Raw genomic sequence first — 8,917 nt, forward strand, 5'->3', positions numbered from 1 at the left:
TCCTGCCACTCTGTGCTTTTTGATTGGAGAGTTCAATCCATTCACATTTAGAGTGATTATTGAAACGTGGGGGCCTACTGTTGCCATTTTACCACTTGTTTTCCGGTTCTTTTGCATTTTGTCCTGATGGAGAGCTGTTACTTTGTGTTATTGTCCTTCTGCTTATCTCCTTTGTCCTGGATTTTGTAACCCCTTTCCTTTTTTTGATTTTTCAGGAATGAGTTTCTTTCTGAGCAATTCTTGAAGAGGAGGTTTTGCGGTGATGAACTCCCTTAACTTTTGTTTATCTGGGAAAGTTTTTATTTCTCCATCGTAGGAATTCTGGGGCTTGACAAATGGGAGCCAACATGTTGTTTTGCAATCAAGAACATTTTAAAAAATAAAAATATTTCCCTCTATTACCACCTTCATTACATCAAAGGACATCTTATCACCCAAATTAGGAAGGACATAATCTCAGAATAAAAGACAACCCTTGAAGTTGAGTGAACTTGACTTCATAAATTATTTCACGTGTCCTTACACTTCTGACCTGCACGGAGCCCTCTGTCCCCAATGCCTGTGCTGCGGGTCCCCATGACACTGGCTGCCCCATGGGGCAACAAGGTCAAAGCTCATCTCCAAGGTCACAGGCTCCTCCAGCACGGCCATCACCTCAAATGCATATCCACTGAGAAGAGGGACAACAGTCACGATGACAGCAGTTTACACGTCACAAGGATTACTCAAGGAGAAAGTGCTTCCACATATATTCTCTCATGTGTCCTCACAGAAGGCCTGTGGGTTAGGCACAGCTGGAAGCCGCGGCACTGTAACGGGACCTGCCCGAGGCCATGCGGCAGCAGACAGCAGAGCACAGACAGAACGCTTCTCTCTAAGGCAAATTCTCCTTTGCTCAGTCTGATGTTTGCTGCATGTTCCTCTATTTCTACTTCTGCATGAACTTTTTATCTGAAGAAGCAATTCATGGAAGAAGGAAAAAGGAAAACTTAAAATGATGGCACTTAAGCCTGATAACAGAAACATATTCAACGTGAGGAAATTGCTAATTGTCCTTTCTTTTTAAAATTACCTGTTTAACAACTGCATGTTGACTAAAATTTATGAAATGTCAGAAGAGAACATCAAAAACCAAGCATCACTGCCTTAAACCTTTTCTGGAACAAGACAGGGCATAAATAAATAAATATATAAATAACATAAGTAATATGAATAGATATAGATATGTGTGACATTGGTGGGTTTTGGAAATATATTCCAAAGCCCCACCCAGGTTGCCAAATTCTCAGAGGTATCAACACTGCCCCACCCCCACCCTGACCCCGACCCTGGCCCAATGTCCACAGCAGCCAAGGCCCAGAGCACAGGACTCTGTTCCACAGCCAGCAGGCGCCCCAGGAGTGGTGACGGTCAGGACACTCCTGGGATCGGGCTGGGGAAACACTCAGCTCTTCCCACTGGCCCATCGTGCCCCTCCCTGGGGTCCCCGAGTCCTGGAGAGGGCGCGAGGCCAAGCAGGCAGCAGCCTCCTCGAGTACCACATTTCCTTGCTACACGGGACTCGCTACACGGGACTCTGGCACCCCGGGGCCTAGAAACGGACTTGATAAAGTGCTCCAATGGAGAGTTACTCTTTCCTGTTCTGTGTTCTATCCTTGCCAACAAAAGGAAAAGGGAGCTTTAGGCAAGTGTCACTGCAAACAAGAAGGAATGGCCTGAGGCAGCTATCTCCACTGTTATCAGATTCACATTTGGCAGCTATGAAGGTTCAAACTAGAGGCTGAAACACCGAAGTTGCAGGGATGCCAAAAAAATCAGCAAAGGCTGGCTGAACAAAGAGGAAGCCAATGTGTCTTCTGCAAAGGAAGAGCTGAGGCCCCAGCCCCTGCAGACCCACCCAGAGCACAGCACACTCCAGGTCCAGAGCAAGAGAGGCCCTACTCCGTGGCTCATCCCCTCCCCACTCACACTACCTCCCTGGCTAGGTCTGGGCGAGGCCCAACAATGAGCATCAACTCAGTCCACTGCTTCTACAGAGACCCTGGAGAAATGATGTCCCAGAAACAAGCCCTACGCTTGCTTCACTGGGCAAAGGAGCCTGACACCCACTCTTTGCTGGCCCCGGTCCTGGGCCCTTGCCTCTGTGCAGCCTGAAGGCTGTGCCCGCACGTGTGGGACTCCTGCACTGGCAGTATTCCCAGGTGCTGCTTTCCAGAAGGTTCGAGAACAGAGCCACCCTCCGACCCGTGGCAGGCACGGGGAAGCCCTGTCCCTCACAGGCCCAGCAGAAAGCACTGGGCAGGCAGGCTGAGAGCCTGCTGCAGGTCTACGACATGGCTCACCTGAAGAGAGCCCGAGCCAAGAGGGCAGCAGAGGAGGGGACCGCCAGTTGGAAGAGCTTAAAAGTAAGGTACACTAGCCACCCACTCCTGAAACCCTCTCTCACCAAGGTGACAAGCCACTGCTCACACACCTCCAGCAACATGGAGCCCCCTCCAGTGACCCAGTCCACCTATGGGTGGCTCAGACTTCCATACAACCCCTCCCTATATCCAGGCGGAGCCCGACTTCCCCAGTTCCTGGCCTAGCCACAGCCCAATTTTGGTCCTGGTTCCACGCTGAGTGCCTCGAAGGACACACACACCTAGCCCCCTCCTGGGCTGAAGGCCCTGCAGCACTTGGCTCTGGCTGCAGCCTCCTCAGCCGGCCTCCACCCTCAGCTCCTCTCCTCTCTCAGGAGGACTCTCCTGACTTCACTATGACCGACGCTGAGCTCTGAATGCACCCAGCCAACCAGGGCCCCGGTCCTCTAGGAGCAACACAGAGCCAATCCCAGGCCTCAGGAAGCCATCCCACATTTATGCCACGGTCACAGCTGGGAACGATGTCACTTCGGCTGAGTAAAGCCTCCAGCGACCGCACCTTCCTCTCGGAATCCTCCAAGGACTTCTCCCCTCGGACCTCATACATACGTGGACAGGTCAGAGCCCATCCACGACACAGGAGGGGAGCTTTACAATTCTGTCCTCGAGCTGCACAAGACAATGACCAGACAGTCTCTGTCTGGTCAGCTAAAACATATAATGATGTCAATAATTAAATAAACCCATATCATTAGTTCAATGGTTACAAATTAGATTTCTCTTATTACAGAAAGTCTAAACACAGATTTGAAATCTGCCCATTTCTAAACACTTCTAAAGGTTAAAATCACCGTGGATCCACACAATGGTCCTCACAGGCTTCAAATGACCACATGTGGTTTCTCTGGAAACAGCAGCGCCTGGAGCAAGCGCTCTGAAGAGGCAGCTGCTGGCCCACCTGCACTCACAGCCACATCCCTGGCTGCACCCAGGTGTGAGAGTGAACCCTGCCCAGAGCCCCAGACTTGGGGAGGATAACCCATGCCATCTCTCTCCCTTGCAGCCACCCCGACAGGCCAGGGGAAAACTTCTGACCTCACTGCTATCCCCTTTCTCAAGTTCCAGGAGCAACTCGCAAGACATTAGGTCCAAAACAGTGAAGAGTGATCAACCAACCGCCAGATGTTTTGTCCACTCAACACCAACAACTGAAACCTTGGAACCACGCAGAGGACAAGTGAATTTCCACTTTCTGGTAAGTGCAGGGACCAGGAGAGCTGCAGGTATTTTCTTCCGTGAGAACTGGCAGTGGATGCTGTTGGACGGTCCTTGGTCCAAATGTAGGCAGTCAATTAAGGGCTAGTTTGGTGTGGGCCTCCTAAAATCAGTCACCGTCTGGAAGCTCCCCAGGTGAGATGGCAGAGAACTCATGAGACCTGGTGGCATGATGCTAGGCACAGTTAGGTGTCAGCACAGGTGTAGCGTGGTGGAAGTTTGAGCGTTACCTCTCTTGATTTTGAATAAATGCAGGTATCGACTCTGAGATAACCCAGCCAATCCATGCGGCCAGGAAACCATCCTTGAATGAAGACAATGAATATGACACTCTCACCACTAGGAGTGAACACCGAAGTGGCAAGGAAGAAGAGTATGTATGACAAATGCCATGTGTCAACCCCAGGAGATGGGAAAACAAACTAGCAAGTTCATGAACTGCATTTCTGCATTCTACTCTTTTACCAAAACTCTCTTTTCATTTGGGTATTATAAAACTTTAATTGAACAATTAAATTAAGAAGTAAAAATAGAAACAGAAGCACAGTTCTAGAAAGTGCTAGGGGTCTTCCCTACTGGGGATATTAGCAGGCCTCCAACCCCCACCTGCACCCATTTCAAGGCCCCTTTCATTAATATGCAACTGTGAAAATCCAAAACAGATATTAGGGAAGAACAAAATTAAGTTTTGCATGAGCCTCTCGGCTGACAACGACCCAAGGACTGTGTGATGCCCCGACCAAGCACCTGAGCTGGAATTACAATCCAATCCACGAGCCATTCCTGCTCTACCAACAGCCAGATGGGACTGAGGCAGCAGCCCAGGACGTGGTTCACAGGGCAAGAATCGATGTCAGCTGTCCCTGCAGATCGCCTTCTTCCTCACCGCAATCAACGTCTGCCCTTGACTTCTACTCATAAAGTAGAAACTTCTTTATGGGGTCTGGCAGAGGCAGCGAAGAAATCAGATGGAGTCAGTATTTGCCAAGAGCTCTTCTCACGGCCAGGCGGCACAGATTCAGCAAGGTCCTGGGGACACTTCTGGCCTCTTTAAAGACGTGCAATGCCTCGGGGTCGGCCTTCCTTCTGCCTCTCGACTCTGGGCCCAAGGATTCCCACTTCACCAGGTTCAGGTTCGCTCCACACGCTACGAGCAGGCTCACAAAGGCCGCCTCACAGCCATGACGCAGGACGGCATCCATGACGCACCCGGGGGAGCCCCTGTAGAAGCCCTGCGTGTTGACAGGGCCGTTGCAGTTGAAGTCGGGGTTCGCCCTAGCCTGGAGGAGCAGCTTGAAGCACTGGAGGTTGTGGTAGGCCGCGCTGATGTACAAGGGGCAGACGACCAAGGAGGTGAGGCGCCGGGGAAAAAGGGGGCCGGATGTCTGGAGTCAGGTGGTGGTTGACATCGACATCAGCCCCATACCTGATGAGAGCCTTCAGTATGTTGGCCCTGCCCACACGAGAGGCGTGGTAGACAGGTGTACTGCGATGGTGCCGGCTTCCGTTGGGGTCGGCGCCGGCTTCAAGGAGGATCTGGGCACTCTCCAGGTGCCCGTTCACCACAGCCACATACAGGGCAGTCTGTCCCTTTACATCCACCAGATCCACCTCGGCCCCCTTCTGGATCAGGAAGTCCACACAGTTCCCACGGCCAGCAGTGGCCGCGATTCGCAGTGGTGTGCAGGGCAGCCAGCCACAGCACCAGACAGACTTCTCGTTGATGCGGCTCCAGTAGCCCTCCTCTTGTAACAGGCTCCTGAGGGTCTGGAGGTCCCCCACGTAGGCTGCGTCATGGAGCCTGGTGTCCTCGCAGTGCTCTAGCGGATGGTCACAAAACTGCTCCCTCAGCCACTCCTTCAGATTAGGACCTGCACTGCGGGCCCCAGCCCGGCCCGGCCCGCCCGCCGGGGCCGCCGCCCTCCGCCATGGGAGCTCCGACCTTCGGCCCGTCCGCAGCCGGCCTCCCAGGGGCCCCGGCCCCAATGCGCCCCGCCCCCAACTTCAGTCTTTTGTGTGTAGATATCCAGTTGTCTCAGCATCAATTTTTGAAAGACTATTCTTTATCCATTGAAATGTTTCGGCACTTTGTCAAAAAACAATTAACCATAAATGTAAAGGATTATTTCTGGACTTTCAATTCTATTACATTTATCTCCATGTCTCCTTATGCTAGTTCCACACTGTCTTGATTACTGTAGATTTATAGTAGGTTGTGAAATTAGGAAGTGTGACTTTCCCAACTATATTTTTCTTTTGCAATATTGTCTAGGCTATTCTGGGTCACTTGCATTTCCATGTGAATTTTAAGATCAGTTTACCAATTTCTATTTTAAAAGACAGCTGGGATTTTGACAGGAATTGCATTGAATTTGTAGATGAATTTGGGGAGTATTACTATCTTAAGTCTTCTGATCCATGAACATGGGATATCTTCCCATTTATTTAGCTCTTCTTTAATTTGTAGTTTTCACTGTATGTCTTACACTTCTTTTGTTAAACTTATACAAAGTATTATTTTTGATGCTGTTTTAAATGGAATTGTGTAATTAATTTCATTTTGGATTGTTCATTGTTACTGTATATAAATTAAATTAGTTCTTATCTACGTCATACAACCTTTCTGAATTCCTTTATTAGTTATAACAGCTTTTTTTGTATGTAAAGTCCTTAAAATTTTCTATATGCAGGACCGTGTCATCCATGATTAGTTGTGCTTCTTCCTTTCCAATCTGAGTATCTTTTAATTTTATTTCCTTGCCTAATCATTCAGGCTAGAACCTCCAGTTCAATTTTGAACAGAAGTGGCAAGAAAGGGTAACCTTGTCTTGTTCCTGACCTTAAGGGGAAAGAATTCACTCTTTCATCATTAAGTTTGACATTTGCTTACAGTTTTTCTAGATAACCTTTATCTAATTCATATTCTATTTTGATCTTAATGAGATTTGACCATGTTACTTGCATAAACATACCTCAGATTTTTGCATGCCTTTGGTTGCATTTCTAGAGTTCTGGAAAAGTTGATTGTGATAATTTTTGGCACAATCTTGTTGCTTTTATGGAAGACTAGGTTTTTGGAGATCCTTACTCTACAATTCTGTAAGTGCTTCTCCTAGTCATATATTTTAGTGCTGAAAAATTCTAATATTTATTTGCTGGCCTTTCTGCTTTGCCTATTTTTACTCCCTCCTCTTAGTGGAGGATAACTTGAAGCTATCTGAAAATGATAGACTTGGATGGGAAGCCTGTCTGAGTTTTGCCTCTGAGTTGATGGTAATTGTCTTACAGGTAAGACTTTATAGGTGATATTCAAGAAAAATTTGGGGCCACAGACTTGTCTCCTGCTAGGCTGCCACTTTATAAGCATAGCCACTTCTCATGAGTTAATCTTTCCTATAGGACTTTGACAAAAGCAGCAAGAATCAGCCGCTTGACATCAAAATTTTGTTTTTTCAACCAGTTGTGCAGAAGGGGATTTAACACTGAGAATTAGAAGTTATCAAAATTATTGGAAAAGCTAGAGGAGTGTACTCTAGGATGACCCTTGAGAAATTACTCCTAGAATCTGTCCCCTGGCACTAAAACTAACTTCTTGACACCCACAAAGCTAGAGATTGGATACTAACAAATTCACAACCTTACTTTTGAGCAGTTGACAACAAAAAGCTACAATAAGATGGCCTCCAGCCAAATTCTGCCTTCTAAATGTCGTGTGAATGCACTTAATTGGAAAAGATAATTTGCATCCAGAAATCTGGCTGTAAGAGAATCTATAGGAAAACATACTGGAAAGAGGATCAAATGAAAGTTGAGAGAGCCAAATGAGCTTATTTACTGCATATGTCAAACGAAAAAAATGTCCTGGCATCAAAACCCTTTAGAAATGACAAATATCTCTGACAGAAATTGTGTTCTGAATAGAAACAAATATTTAAAAATATAAATCTAGCTTGTAAAAACTAATGCTCTACGTATGGAACTTAGAGGATGAACAGTGTGGAAAAGATACATATTTTATATCTTTTTATTGCAGTTGTTGAGAGCACAGGTAGAAATTAACTTTATTTATGTGTTGATTTAAAGATAATTGTTATGTAAACCAACATGCCTGTTCGTAATATTTGTGGGGTATAAGACAAGAGGAAAACTAGAGATCCCTGGCCCATGCCTGGTACTGGTTATCTCCCCACTTCAAAGCGTAACTACATAACTACAGAAGCTGCTTCTGAGATGATTCACACTATTAACAAACATAAAAATTTTTCATCCTCAGTTATCAAGGTGTATTGACTTTCCCTTGTTGCAGTTGTCTCCATTATTGCGTGGGTTTTTTTTTCTAGCTCCACCAAGCTGCATCAGTAAGTTGCATCAGCCTTTAATGGAGACAGTTTTGTCACTGAAGTAGACTGCCAATTTCACTAATTTTTTTAGATTCTACCATTTTCCTGTACATGGAGGTGTGGGGGATTGGAATTGGCCACCCCAAGATATGTCTCTTTGGCATGAGGATTATTTGGGGCTGGTTACTTTTAAAAAACTGCAGATAGGAAAGAAACTCTGAAAACTAGAATTTTCTTACCCTTTGTTAAGAGACATTTACATTTGTAAAGGAAATCTCCATCTGTGAAGGTGTCTCCCTTTCTGTACCAGGAAGAAGGGGGGATGACCTTATCTCTAGAAACTCTTAATCAATGTGGAAGGCAAGGACTTAAATCTGTGTAATAATCTTACTCTTGTTTACTGTACTTGTCTGGTGACCTCTCATAACTGACTTCTCCCACCCCCAACATTCTCCTTTGTCTTTAGCTGAAGATGATATTTAAGGTAGTTGCTTCAGCCATTTTGGGAAGTTGGTCAGTTTGCCTGAGCCTCTCCCATGTATGCATGTTATAAAGCTTTGTTTAATTTTCTCCTGTTATTCTGTCTCATGTGAATTTAATTCGTTCTCTGGCCAGAAGGACCCAGAGCAGGTAGAGGAAATGTCTTCCTCCCCTACAGAGGTGAGTGAGTGGGAAGGTGGAGAGGGTTAATAATTCATCCTCTTGAAAAAGAGGATTAAATCAAATCAACAATATTTTAAAAAGATTAAATACCAGTTTTGGTAAGGAGGTGGTTAATGAGTGTTTTTATGTACTGCTATTAGGAATGTGAATCAATAAAATATTTGAGGAGGGCAGTTTTGCAGCATGCATCATCATGACAAAATTATTCCTATTACCTTTCCACTCAAGACTACTTCCATAAAATAGTAAGAATAATATATTTTTTGCAGTTACTGA

At 46.1% G+C, this 8,917-nt stretch overlaps 1 pseudogene; it reads right to left on the minus strand.

Annotated features, from left to right (window-relative positions):
* Positions 1–260: 260 nt before the first annotated feature.
* Positions 261–6,116, minus strand: LOC139042684 (ankyrin repeat and SOCS box protein 1 pseudogene; annotated as a pseudogene).
* Positions 6,117–8,917: the final 2,801 nt, after the last annotated feature.

This window comes from Equus asinus, chromosome X (genome assembly GCF_041296235.1).
Source record: "Equus asinus isolate D_3611 breed Donkey chromosome X, EquAss-T2T_v2, whole genome shotgun sequence".
NCBI lineage: Eukaryota > Metazoa > Chordata > Mammalia > Perissodactyla > Equidae > Equus > Equus asinus.